General features: G+C 39.8%; 1 protein-coding gene across 2 annotated transcripts in view; it reads right to left on the bottom strand.

Annotated features, from left to right (window-relative positions):
- PALS1 (protein associated with LIN7 1, MAGUK p55 family member) overlaps positions 1–11507 on the bottom strand; it is a 100537-nt gene extending 89030 nt beyond the window's left edge. For both annotated transcript variants that reach the window (XM_047795195.1, XM_047795196.1), the window contains exon 1: positions 11361–11507. The gene's annotated coding sequence lies outside the window, so the exon portion shown is untranslated. The remainder of the gene's footprint in view (positions 1–11360) is intronic.
- Positions 11508–13855: the final 2348 nt, after the last annotated feature.

The following is a 13855-nucleotide window of genomic DNA, read 5'->3' as shown; positions in this document are numbered from 1 at the left end:
AAGTAATTAAAAATCAATAGGGCATGGTGGGACTTCTCTTCCCTCCCCTATCAGGCTTAAAAAACTGGGCATAAATTTCCCTTTTTTAAAGGTAACACGCATTTCCATTTCTAAAGGTATCAGAAAGAGAACTCAATCCTGGGAGATAACTTTTATCAATGTAGAGGACACCAGTTTAGATCTGCATAACAAACTTTACTAGAATAACCTTTATATTCCATTGGTTCCCCCCACATATTTACCTTCCCACAATTTACACCTCCTAAAAGCCTCTTTTCCTTTGTCTTGTCACGATTCCACAACTTATTGCTCAGTCTCCCTGTTTCTTTGGTCTTCAACTCTTTCCTCTGAAGGTGTCTATATGCATACGTAATAAACCATTTCTCCTGTTAACCCGTCTTTTGTCAGTTTAATTTGCAGGGCCCCAGACAGTGAACCTCAGAGGGAGGAGAAAGGTAGTTCCTCCCCTACAGCCCTCTGAATCAGGCAATATTACAACCCCCATTATGCAGATAAGGAATCAGACTCACAGGTTAACCTGCCCAGAGACAAGAAGGTATTTCAAGTCAGGAAGGTATTTCAGCACAAGTCTAACTCTACAGCCTGAGTACTTAATTGGTGGAAGGTTTGTTAACCATGTCTATCAGTACGAGCCCATAGAAAAGCAGGAAAAAGCCACTAGCAAAATCATCTGTTGGTGTTTATATCTTTTGTAAAGAAAGTTAACCAAGAACACGTGAAAGTTAGACCACCTCCCGCCTCCCTCCCATTGACCATCAAACACATTTACAGCCAACATAGGATAAATGGAATTGTTTTGAATCTCAAATCCTTTCAGGTTACAGGAGGGGACTAGGTTAGAGTCTTTGGAATGAAACTCACAAGTAAGGCTAAGGTTTAAACAGGTAAATGATTAAAAAGTACAAATTGATAACATGCATCTAACCACATTAAGAAGCAAGATACTGAAATAAAAAGACATAGCCCCGGCTCTTAAGAAGCTTACAATTTACAGGTTCAAAGTTCTTCACTTTATTCCAAGCACAACTTAAATACTAAGTTAAAGATAGTCTTCCTTAGAAAGATTCTAATCTTACCAAAAAGACAGTGTTAAACACGATAAGTCAGGTTAAAATACAAAGTAGAAAAAGCCAAGGGCTTTGGACTCAAATAAACTGAATTGGAATCCTCGCTATCACTTACAACAGGACCTGGATAAAATAATCTCACTGAGCCTCTGTTCCATCACAAAGTTGTTAATATTTAGAACTATATACAAAGGATACAGCGTACTGCATAACACATTAAGAGATGGGGCAAGGGATGTTCTGGGTAGGAGGTAGGGGAAGGCAAAAAGTACTGTGATTTAACCAAAACAACAACTATTCTCACTATAAAATTTAAGAATAAAAGATAAAGTGTAAAGTATAAAAGGGTAAGATAAAAAAGGAACATTGTGCCTTTAAGAAACCTACAAAGAATAATCAAATTTCCTTTCATATGTGCTTAGGTATCTATTAATCACTCAAGCGTTATTTTGAAAAATACCTTCAGGTTACATGTATAGTCCTCAGATGAATCCCCTGGGTCAAAGGTTTCAATCTGGGTTTCATGATCTAACTTCTACAATTCCCTGATGCACAACAATATGTGTGTTTCAGGGGAAGGGCCAAACGACTGTAAGATTCACAAAAGAGTAATAGACAATTTACTAGTATTTATACAGTAGAATTGATGCAGTTTTCTTTTCTTTTCGTTTTAGGGCTGCGCCTGCGGCATCTAGAAGTTCCCAGGCTGGGGGTCGAATCAGAGTTACAGCTACTGGCCTGCACCACAGCCACAGCAACACCAGATCTCAGCAGCTTCTGTGACCTACACCACAGCTCATGGCAACGCTGGATCCTTAATATAATGAGTGAGGCCAGGGATTGAACCTATCTTCCCATGGATACTAGTCAGGTTCATTACACCACTGAACCACAATGGGAACTCCCTGTTTTCGATGTGAGGCAGTTTGAAGAAACTTAATAGTTTGCTGCGGGAAATGCATATTAGTAAAATGAATCACACTGAAAGAGATATGGCATTATCTAGTAAGTTGACCATGCCCATAGGTAATTTCATTCCTAATTATACACATTAGATGAGCAATGTCCAATGGAATCTTCTGCAACAATGAAAATAAATGTTCTGTATCTGTACCATACAGTAATAGCATAGCGACTGGCCATATATGGCTATCAGACACCTAAAGTATGGCCACTGCAACTGAAGAACTGAACTGTTCACTTTAGTTAGCCATATGTAGCTAGTGGCTACCATACTAGACAACACAGACCTAGAGTGTACCTAACACACTTTGATAAACCAAACTTACAGGAATATTCATGGTAACATTACTCATAATAACCAACACCTAGAAACAGCTCACAGGTCCACCAACAGTAATATAACTAAATAAATTGTGGTATATTGGGTTTTTTTTTTTTTTGGCTACACTGTTATAATTCTACATTATAAAATACAATCCTAAAATCATTTGCATATTATTTAAGCAATTCTGCGATTCTGTTCCAATTTCAAACAATTAATAGATTTTAATACAAACTAATCTCTAATGGACTATCCATACTTATTTCAAAGTCAAACCCCTGGGGGCAGTGACTTCATCTAATGCTTCTCTATATCCTGCCCAAAGTCTTCACATTGTAAATATTCAGTATTTACCTATAATCTTCTGAATAAACTAGTTAGGAAATTTGAGAGAGACAAAAGTGTGCAAAAATAAGGGATGATCAGGGAGTTCCCGCTGTGGCTCAGTGGTTAACAAACACGACTAGTAACCATGAGGTTGTAGGTTCTATCCCTGGCATTGCTCAGTGGGTTAAGGATCTGATGTTGCTGTGAGCTGCGGTGTGGGCTGGCAGCTACAGCTCCGATTTGACCCCTAGCCTGTGACCCTCCATATGCCTCACGTGTGGCCCTCAAAAGAAAAAAGAGAAAAAAAAAATGATGACTACTTATAGAACAAAGAAAAAACAACTCCCACATAAATATACAGATAATGTAAAGTAGGATTTTCAAAATCTGCTAAAAAATAGCAGTTTTCTTTCACATTAAGTATAATACAATTATATTCTAAGCTCTAATTGTATTTAACAATAATATAAAGATTTTTTATTAAAATTTGATAAGACTTTGCAATAGCTTCTGTTTACACTGTAGGGAAGGGGAAAATAGAGTTATGTGGTACAAGAAAACTAGATTTCTGGGCGTTCAGAGACAGGTAATAACAGTTAACAAACCAGGCAATGGTGCAATGAAAAGAGTACTGAAAAGGTTATGAATCTGGTATGTGAGAGGCAATCCCAGCCCAGCCACTAACTACTGGGGCAAAATTATTTCAGCAGCCACCTATGTGGCATCTCTGTCTTTGATCTGTGAAGGAGCACAGATTTTTTTTTTTTTGGAGAGGAGAAGGAAGTTAATCTCAAATCCGGCTCAATCTTAACAGAAATACAGAAAGAAAAACAACTTTCTGAAGCTTCCCTTATATTCCAAACACTACACAAAAATGAGTACCTAAATATAGGTCCTGTTTAAATGCATCCAAATCCTAGCAGGGCCCTCAGTTTCATTCACTCACAAGACGAATCAATTAATTTAAATTAACGAAGTCTTAAAGGTACTTTCAAAGCACACAAAATAACAAACCTACTTCTTAGGTCAAATCAAAATAATGCATTTTAAGTGGTAGCATCAACATTTTTTGTGATAATGTAAAATCCTCACAACATGAAATTATTGTTAACACAAATTTTCAATTTTTTTCATTTGAAGTTTCTGATACTGTTGTGAAGCCAAATAGTTCTAACTTACACCCAAAAAAAGCATAAATCAAAAGACAATTGAGGAGTTCCTGTTGTGACCCAGCAGTAAAAAGAGACTAGTATCCATGAGGACTAGGTTTTGATCCTTGGCCTTGCTCAGTGGGTTAAGAATCCCTGGCTTCCCTCAGCATTGCCATGAGCAGTGGTGTAGGCTAAAGACATGGCTCAGATCTGGCGTTGCTGTGGCCATGGCACAGGCCAGCAGCTACAGCTCCAATTCGACCCCTAGCCTGGGAACTTCCATACGCCATGGGTGCAGGCCTAAAAAGACAAAAGAAAGAGACAATTTAGGAGTTCCCTTGTGGCGCAGCAGGTTACGGATCCTGCATTGTCACTGCAGCAGCAATTTAGCTATAAACATAAACACAATTATAAGTTATGATGTTTGGAATAACTAATCAGATATATTAGACACTGTAAAATACCATAAAACAGTAAGGTGGGTGGAACAAATACTTATTAAGTATTTACTATGTGTTAGAATGTTTTGCTCAGAGCCTTCCACGCTTAACTTTTTCAACCATCTTCTGAGGTGGACACACATTAAAGATAAGGAAAATGAGGGCTTGGCTGGGCATTACAGCATGAATGGAATGGAAGCATGGAATACCCTTCCAACTCAGCTGACCCTTAGGGTCTTTCTTCTACATTACCACAAGTATTTTCATTTCTCCTGCCAACTTTTTGCCCCAAACCAAAGTAGGGAAAGTAAGCCCAAAGACCAAATCAGGCATACCTTGTTTTTATAAAGTTTTACTGGAACACAGCCACATTGATTTGTTTGGCCGTCTGCACTGTAACAGCAGAGTACCTGCAACATTTACTATCTGGCCCTTTACAGAAATTTGTCAACCCCTGTCTAAAGGGATCAAAAATGTCAAGAACCTCAGAGGCCACAAAACTTCAATGTTTAGGATCTTTGAGACAACTATTAACCTAAAACTTTTTAATTATATGAGAGATATTGCTTGAACTTTTATAATGGGTAAATCTATGATAAGCCCAAATTTATAAAAATGATAAAATTACACAGCTTGATTATAAGGCTACTGAAATCTTATTCTTTACAATTAAACTGTCTTCTATAGTCTGAACTGATGGAGGAAACACTTCACAATTAAAATATTAAAATACGCCTAATAAGCATGTATCTTTTTACTATGTACCCACATTTTTCATGAAAGACTACCCTCTGTATAGCAAAACAGAACCTAGCTTTTTCTTACAACTACTTAATTCTATATTTCATTTCACACTTTGCTTTTAATACATTCAATACATTATACTTGGACCAAGCCAAACATTTTTACTTATGTGATTACTCAAAGGTCCATCGTTGATTTTCTGGTGTTAAGGAAAGAGCCTGTTTTTTTGGTTTTAATATTCTCACTGTTTCACTAAAAGTAAAAATTTCCTAATTAAATCATTTTATCTTCACTCAAAATATACTTCACTACCCAAATACCTTTAAACAACTGCCTAAATTAAGCCAGCATGAGCAATACTTGGTTACAGTGTTACAAAAAATATTTTCTTTCTTCATCTAGTAATACTAAACAATAGTCCTCTAGTGGTACAGTTACCACCTCCAATATAGGTAGGTCAAGAAAACTTAAGTCCTACCAACATGTAAAATTTACACAATTGTTAATGAATACCTTGATTCCTCTGACTTTATAAACACTTGGGTTCACAAAATCTTATATTCTGTTTCCCAGTTTATTTTTAAGAAAAAATGTTAAATGTCAAAGAAAAAGAACCCAAAATAATTTTTAGTTTGCAACAACTCTGAAATTATTCCCATAAACATATAAGGCTGCCCTCAATATTGAAAATTAATCAGTGCAATTCACTGTATTAACAAATTAAAGGAAAAAATCCACATGGTCACCTCAATAGATGCAGAAAACATCCATTCATGATTTTTAAACAAAGCAAAAAACAAAACAAAACCTTAAACCTTCAGAAACCTCAGTACAGAGGAAACTTTCTTAATCTGATTTAGAGAATCTACAAAATGTCTTACATATAACATTATATTTTACAGGTGAATGCTTTAAGATTGTAAACAAGGCAAGAGTATTTCTTTTCAACACTCCTATTCAACAATTCACTGGAACTCCTATCCACTGCAAAAAAAAAGTCAAGAAGAATAAGACATACAGATTAGAAACATTTCTGTATTCCTAGATGACATGAACTTCTCCTCAGAAAAATCCCAAGAAATCTACAAGAAAAAGCTCCTAGAAGTAATAAGTGAGTTTAGTAAAAACTCAGGATACAAAGTCAATATAATACAAAAATCAACTGTATTTCTACATACTAGTAATGATCAATTGGAAACCTAAGTTTTTAAAAATGACAATTTACAACAGGACTAAAACTCAAAGACCTGGGTTTAGATCTAATAAAATATTTGCAGGATCTATATGCTGAAAACTAGGAAACACTCATGAAAGAAATCAAAGACCTAAACAAATAGGGAGAGATATCAGGTTCATAGACTGGAAAATTCTATCTGATTAAGATGTCAATTATTAAGTTAATCTAATGAAACACAATCTCAGGATTGTGATCCTAGGAAGTTTTCTTTTCTTTTCTTTTTTTTTTTTTTGGATATTCACAAGCTGATTCTAAAATTTAGGAAGAAGAACTAGCTAAAACAATTTTGAAAGGAAAAAAAAAAAGTTGGAGAACTCACATTACCTGATTTCAAGACTTAATTTTAAAGCTATAGTAATCAAGACACTGTGACATTGGCCAAAAAAAAAAAAAAAAAGACGAATAGATCAATGGAACGCAAGAGTCTAGAGTCTAAAGATAGGCCCACAAAAATGTAGACAAATAGTTTTTGACCAAGAGACAAAGGCAATTCAAGGAATTGTCTTTTCAACAAATAAATGGTCATGAAACAACTGGACAGATAAATGAAACTCAACCTAAACCTATCTTAACACAAAAATTAACTCAAAGTATAACATAGATCTAAATGTAAAATATAAAATTTGTAGAAGAAAACACAGAAAAAAGTCTTTGTGACTGTGGGTTAGGCAGAGTTCTTATATATAATACTGATACTACGATCCATAAAATAAAATACTGGTACTCTGCACTTCTTTAAAATTTAAAACTTCTGTACTTCAAAAGACACTGTTAAGTAGGATGAAAAAGGCAAGCCACAGACTGGGAGAAAACCTCTGCAAATCAGCTATCTGACAAAGAACTCTCAAAACCGGACAATAAAAAAAACCCCTTGATTTGAAAGTGGGAAAAGAGGGAGTTCCTGTCGTGGCACAGTGAAAACGATCAACTAGGAACCATGAGGTTTTCGGGTTCAATCCCCGGCCTCACTCAGTGGGTTAAGGATCCGGCGTTGCCATGAGCTGTGGTGTAGGTCGCAGATGTGACTCGGATTTGGCGTTGCTGTGGCTGTGGTGAAGGCCTATGGCTACAGCTCCGGTTAGACCCCTAGCCTGGGAACCTCCATATGCCGAGGGTGCAGCCCTAAAAAGACAAAAGACACACACACAAAAAAAGTGGTAAAAGAGAGTGGGTAAGCAATGAGATCATGCTGTATAGCACAAGGAACTATATCTAGTCACTTGCGATGGAATATGATGGAGGACAATGTAAGAATATGTATATACATGTATGACTGGGTCACTTTGCTGTACAGTAGAAATTGACAGAACACTGTAAATCAACTATAACGGAAAAAATAAAAATCATTAAAAAAAAGTGGAAAAGATGTGGACACTCCACCAAAGGAGATGCAGAGATGGCAAATAAGCATAGAAAAGACGATCAACATTATTCGTGAGAAAAATGTAAATAAAAACCACAACAAAACACTGCAACATACCTATTAGAAAGACTAAAATTAAAAACACGTATCATACCAAGTGCTGATGAGGATGTAAGGTAAATGGAACACTCATACAGTGCCAGCGGAAATACAAAATGATTCAGCCTCTTTGGAAAACACTTTTACAGTATATAGTTTCCTAAGCTGCTGCAAACAAATTACTACAAATTTAGTAGCTTAAAACAAAACAAATTGTACAGTTCTGAAGGTTAAATATCTGATATAGGTCTCCCTGGGCTAAAATCAAGATGCTGGCAGTGCTGTATTCTTTTCCAGGAGTTAGTTCTAAAAGTTAATCCATTTCCCTGCCTTTTCCAGCTTCTAGAGACCACCACTTTCCTTAGCTTATGCCCCTACTTCTCCAACCTCAAAACCAAGAACTCTCTGGCCCTGCTTTCATTGTTATATCTTTCTGACTCTACTACTTCTCTTTCCCTCTTAAGACCTTGGGATACACTGGCCACAGCACCTGGATAATCCCAGAATAAACTCTATTTTAATAAAGTCATTGATCAATTACATCTGTAACTTAATTCACCTTTGCCACATAAACTAATTTATTCACAGGTTCGAGGGATTAGAACATCTCTGTGGACCATTATTCCACCTATCACAGTTTTTTTTTTTTTTTTGACTGCACCCATGGCAAATGGAAGTTCCCAGGCCAGGGATCAAATCTGTGTTAAAGCAACAACCCTGGAGTTCCCATTGTGGCACAGTGATTAACGAATCCAACTAGAATCATGAGGTTGCAGGTTCGATCCCTGGCCTTGCTCAGTGGGTTAACGATCCGGTGTTGCCATGAGCTGTGGTGTAGGTCACAGATGCGGCTTGGATCCTGCGTTGCTGCGGCTCTGGCGTAGGCTGGGCAGCTTAGACGCCTAGCCTGGGAACCTCCATATGCCTCGGGAGCAGCCCTAGAAATAGGCAAAAAGACAAAAAAAAAAAAAAAAAAGCAACAACCCGAACCGAATCCTTAACCTGCTTCGCCACATGAGAACTCCTCTAGCACGTTTTTTGTTTTGTTTTTTAAATAAAGTTAAACATACACTTCCCACATGAGCCAGAAATTTCACTCGTAGGTGCTTACCCAAGAAAAATGAAAACCTGTTGGCAAAGATTTATAGCAGCTTTATTCATAGTCCAAACAAACAACTCAAATGTCTTTCAACTGGTAGATGGAGAAACAAACTGTGATACATCCACACACTGGAATACTACATTCATCAATAAAATGGAAGGAACTGCTGGCATACTCAACGACATGGATGAACACTCAAATGTACTACGCTATATGAAAGAAACCAGACTCAAAAGGCTAAATGTTCTAATGATTCCATTATCTGATATTCTAGAAAAGACAAACTACTGGTAAAGACAACAATCATTAGCTGCCAGGGATCAAGGGTGGGGGAAGAGGTGACTACAAAAAAGAATAGCTCAGAGGAATTTCAGGCACTGGAACTGTTATGTGTCTTGATTTGGATAATTGAACAGCTTTGCGCATTTGTCAAAACAATTGTACAACAAAAAGTTAACCTCATTTCACAAAGTTAAGACTGTTATGAAAGAAAGAAAATAAAAATACCTTTCTCACCCATCAGATTGGCACAAATTAAATCTGATATTGCCAATCTGACAATTGCAAGTGTGGACAAGGATGACTCATATACTGTTGGCAGGAATGTAAACTGTTACAACTTTTTAGAGGGTAATTTGGCTGCAGCTAGTAAAGGTGACAATGTACATCGACCTATGGCCCAGAAAGTCATTCTGGAGAAAACTTCACAAAAGTGTTGAAGGATGCATGCACAAGGATGTTCATTAAACAATGTCTGAAACATTGAAAAACTGAAAACAGCCCTTCAGTAGGGTAATGAATTAATTGTGGTTAGTGGTTATTTTTAAAAGAAAGGGGAAAAAAACGAGTAAGGGTAATTTAATTGGTTTATTTAACAACAGTATATAGTGAAAAGAACACTGTACTTAGAATCTGAAGGCAAACATTTTAGCATTTAGTTCCAACTCTGCCACTTAACTAGTCGGTCTATAAACCTCAGTTTCCTTTTCCTGGAAAACGAAGAGGTCAGATGATACAAACACTAAAATTACTTCCAACTCAACAACTGATGTATAAAGTAGACCAAATTTCTTGGTACATCTGTAATAGGCTTCTTAATCAAGATAATAATAACTCAGAAAAAGCATGTAAACTCCTAAACTCATTCTACTGACTTGGGTAACCCTCAGGTAAAAATTATATATTCTTTCACATTTTAACATTCTAAAACAAGTTAATATTACTGAGTTCATCCTGTCAAGTTAAGATCTGTCTGGCCAAAAGTCAATCAAATACACGGTAAGATTTACTTGATTTTGTTTTACCAAAGATAAAATGATGAATTGCTTTCTGTATTTTTTGCCTATTTCATCTATAAAATTCTTAATTTAATAGCTTCCACCTGTTACAGTAGTTTAAAAAGCCTTTTAAAACTTGTAATAAGCCAAGTCCACAGGGATCAAGTAAAAAATTAGTTTATAATCCAAAAAAGCTCACTTAACAATTTTATTACCTCAATACTCATACTTCAAAGACACCAATAACCAGCCTGTCATTTGTTCTTATTGCAGAATTTAATAGCTTATTAACTTCTGGTATAATCTAAACATAATTAGAAGCTATCATTAACACATAAGACTTTTAAAAAAATCAGAAATCGTGACACCTCTCACCTTATTAAAATCAAAATTCCAAAACTCTTGTTCTTAAGGGCTTTCCAAATCTAAATTCTCACAACTCTAAACGAGTGCGGAGACAAAACACACACTATGTACTGCTTCCAAAAACCTCCTAGCTATCAGATTTTAATTTGAGCGCCAACTGCCTTTCGACCGAAACCTAAATTCCGGACACCTTACTGTATTTCAATCAGCTAACGAGAAGGTGAGCTATTATTAATAGGAAATTACATAATTTGCACCAAAGATTGTTTAAAGCGCCTTCCATTAAAAGCAGCTTATAACAAGTGATGGGCTTCGAAGTTCACCTTGCAAACTTACAGCAAATTATCGGAAACCATAAACGAGATTTGGCTCTTCTTTAAAAGTGGTTACAAGGAAGTAGAAATTGTTTGTTTATTTGTTTAAAGAATGCAACCAGCAGCCGAATACCAGGGGCTGAGTCAGGCAGAGGAACGCCGACTACATTCCGTCTTCTAAAGGAAAATGTTCTTCGCCCGCCGATTTCCCCGACCCGGCCTGGAGGGAGTCCCGGGAGTCGCGAACTCGGGGGCGGGGGCGCAGAGAGCAGGCGCCTCCCTGCAACTCTGGCCGGGCGGGCAAGAGTCCCCGCCGAGGTGGGTCGTTCGCCAAGGCAGAGGGAGCGGGCACGGCCAGACAGCGTACCTCCGAGGGACAAAGGTTGGGCTCACGCCCTCCGCGGCCGGCCGGCTCGCGCTGCCTGGAGCAGCCCGCGAAGCAGCCCCGGGTCCCGGCCGGGCCCAGAGGAGGGGGAGGGGGCGAGCCCGGCCGCCCCCTCCCCCGGCCGCTCGCGGGGACCTGTTGATTAAGACCTCAACACGGAACCGCTGCCGGACGCCACTTACCTCCGCGCCCCAGTGGCCGCCGCCGCTCCTCCCGCCCCAGCCGCTCCTCAACGCTGCAGAAACGACAGCTCCCCAGCTGCACTTAAAATACCGGATAAAGAATCCAGAAAGTCGCGTTTCCCCACCTCACAATCCTTAGTCCCCGCCCCCGCCCCACCGCCAGTCGCCGCCGTCGCTGCCGCGGCCTCCAGCGACTCCACCTCGAGACCGCGCGAGACCAGCCCCCGCGGCAGCCGCGAGACCGCGCACGCGCCCCCGGGACTCTGGCGCAGCGGGCGCGCCTATCCCAGTGGCTCCCCGGCACGCCCGCCCGCGGTCAGGCAGGGAGGCTGGCGCGGTTTGCCCAATCCCGAGCCGGCGCGGAGAGACGGCCCGCTTATTGGCCCGCTCCGTAGCTCCGAGCGGCCGGTCGCGCGCGCACTCGCGCGCCTCTCAGTGGAAAACGCGAAGTGCTCCGGGCTCTCAGGCGCTAGGGAACCGCTTTGGGTTTGAGCCCGCGGGCCAGGTTATGCGAGGACGTGAGGTTTCCCTAAGACGCAATGGGAGCGAACTAACGCTCCACAGACCATTTCTCTCTCCCTGAATGTCCGTCGGCTCCTGACGGATAACTAATTCCCTTGAGGCGACTCCTCATGTCCTGTGAAGCATGTCCCACGATCTAACATTTGTTTAAAGAGTAGAACCATGGCTTACGTGAACACGGGGATGTGTGGGGTCTCACGAAAGAATTCTCTGCCACCAAGGAAGACTCCACAAAGCTAGCAGCTCGGACCGAGTTCTGAAAGCCAGGCAGGAAGGGTGCCAAGCGCCACAGCTGTTTTCACAAAACGCGGGTACCTGGGTCAACCCACATCCAGTGTAAGAAAATCCAAATAAACAGTCTCCAGGATTCCCTAGAAACTGGTACCCACATCCAATGAGGAGGAAAGAAAAAAAAATGTTAGTGTGTGTGTTTTATGGGTGTGTAAAGAGAGGCCCATCTCCTTTCTAAGTTCTTAAATGCATACAATAAGTAATTCCAGAAGCTTCCTTTAGCTCCGCAATGAGTTTTTTCCCCCTCTACCTCAGGGTTTCCACCCTCGGTGCTATTGACATTTGGACCAAGTAATTCTTTGTTGTGGAGACTGACCTGTGCAATTTAGGATGCTTAGCAGCATCGCTGGTCTCTACCCATTAGGTACCAATAGCACCACTAGCCCCTAGTGACCATCAAAAATGTCTCTAGCCTTTGCCGAAGATTCCCTTGAAGGACAAACTCACTTCCAGTTGAGAACCGCTGATTTAGCTTTTCAAAGAAATGGCCACTGAGGAAAAAAGACAGCGTTTTTTTGTTGTTGTTTGTTTGGTTTTTTTCACATTTTTCCAGAGCATTTTTTAGAAGAATTTTCCTAACCATATTTAAGAATATAAACTTTTTTCTTTTTTTTTTTTTTTGTCTTTTTGCCACTTCTTGGGCCCCTCCCGCCGCATATGGAGGTTCCCAGGCTAGGGGTCGAATCGGAGCTGTAGCCGCCGGCCTACACCAGAGCCCACAACACTGGATCCGAGCCGCATCTACAGCCTACACCACAGCTCACGGCAACGCCAGATCCTTAACCCACAGAGCAAGGGCAGGGATCGAACTCGCAACCTCATGGTTTCTAGTCGGATTCGTTAACCACTGCGCCACAACGGGAACTCCCTCTTTTTTCTTTTTTTTAAGGTCCACACCCACGGCATATGGAAGTTCCCAGGCTAGGAGTCAAATCAGAGCTATAGCTGCATGTCCGTGACCTACAACACAGCTCATGGCCACACAGGATCGTTAACCCACTGAGCAAGGCCAGGGGTCAAACCCAAATCTTCATGGATACTAGTCGGGTTCGTTACCGCTGAGCCATGATGGGAACTCCCAGATTATAAACTCTTTTAAATCAAGTAAAAGTAAATAGTTTGAAGCTGTTGCCAGCGCCTGCCTAACCAAGTACTTGAATGCAAGCTTTCAGGCCTCATGGTCCCTGGATAATACTTGAAGCAAATGCAAGAAGGTAGAACAGCAAACAGGAATATCCCAAGCCTTGTGACCTTAGTTCAGGGCACAGAAGAGCTGAGAACAATTTGCCAACGATAAAAATGTATTTTTATTTATTTTCTCTTTGAAGTCTGTAATAGATGAATACACCTAGGATCATGGTAAAATGTGTGAACTAGCTGTTTGTTTGTTTGTTTGTTTTTAACTCTTAAAAAATATATAGGGAGTTCTCATCGTGGCTCAATGGTTAACAAATCCGACTAGGAATCATGAGGTTGAGGGTTCAATTCCTGGCCTCGCTCAGTGGGTTAAGGATCCAGTGTCACTGTGAGCCGCGGTGTAGGTTGCAGAAGCCCTATGGATAAAAACCTAAGTTTACGAATTGAAAATCTTACAGTTTTGTATATAGTTCTCTACTTCCTTTAAAATCCACAGTCATAATAATAAAAATGTAAGAAATTAGATTGGCATGGATTAAATGCTC

Source organism: Phacochoerus africanus, chromosome 9, assembly GCF_016906955.1.
Source record: "Phacochoerus africanus isolate WHEZ1 chromosome 9, ROS_Pafr_v1, whole genome shotgun sequence".
In the NCBI taxonomy this organism is placed as follows: Eukaryota; Metazoa; Chordata; class Mammalia; order Artiodactyla; family Suidae; genus Phacochoerus; species Phacochoerus africanus.
The sequence above is the reverse complement of the archived record's forward strand: the minus strand, read 5'-3'. Positions and strand labels throughout refer to the sequence as shown.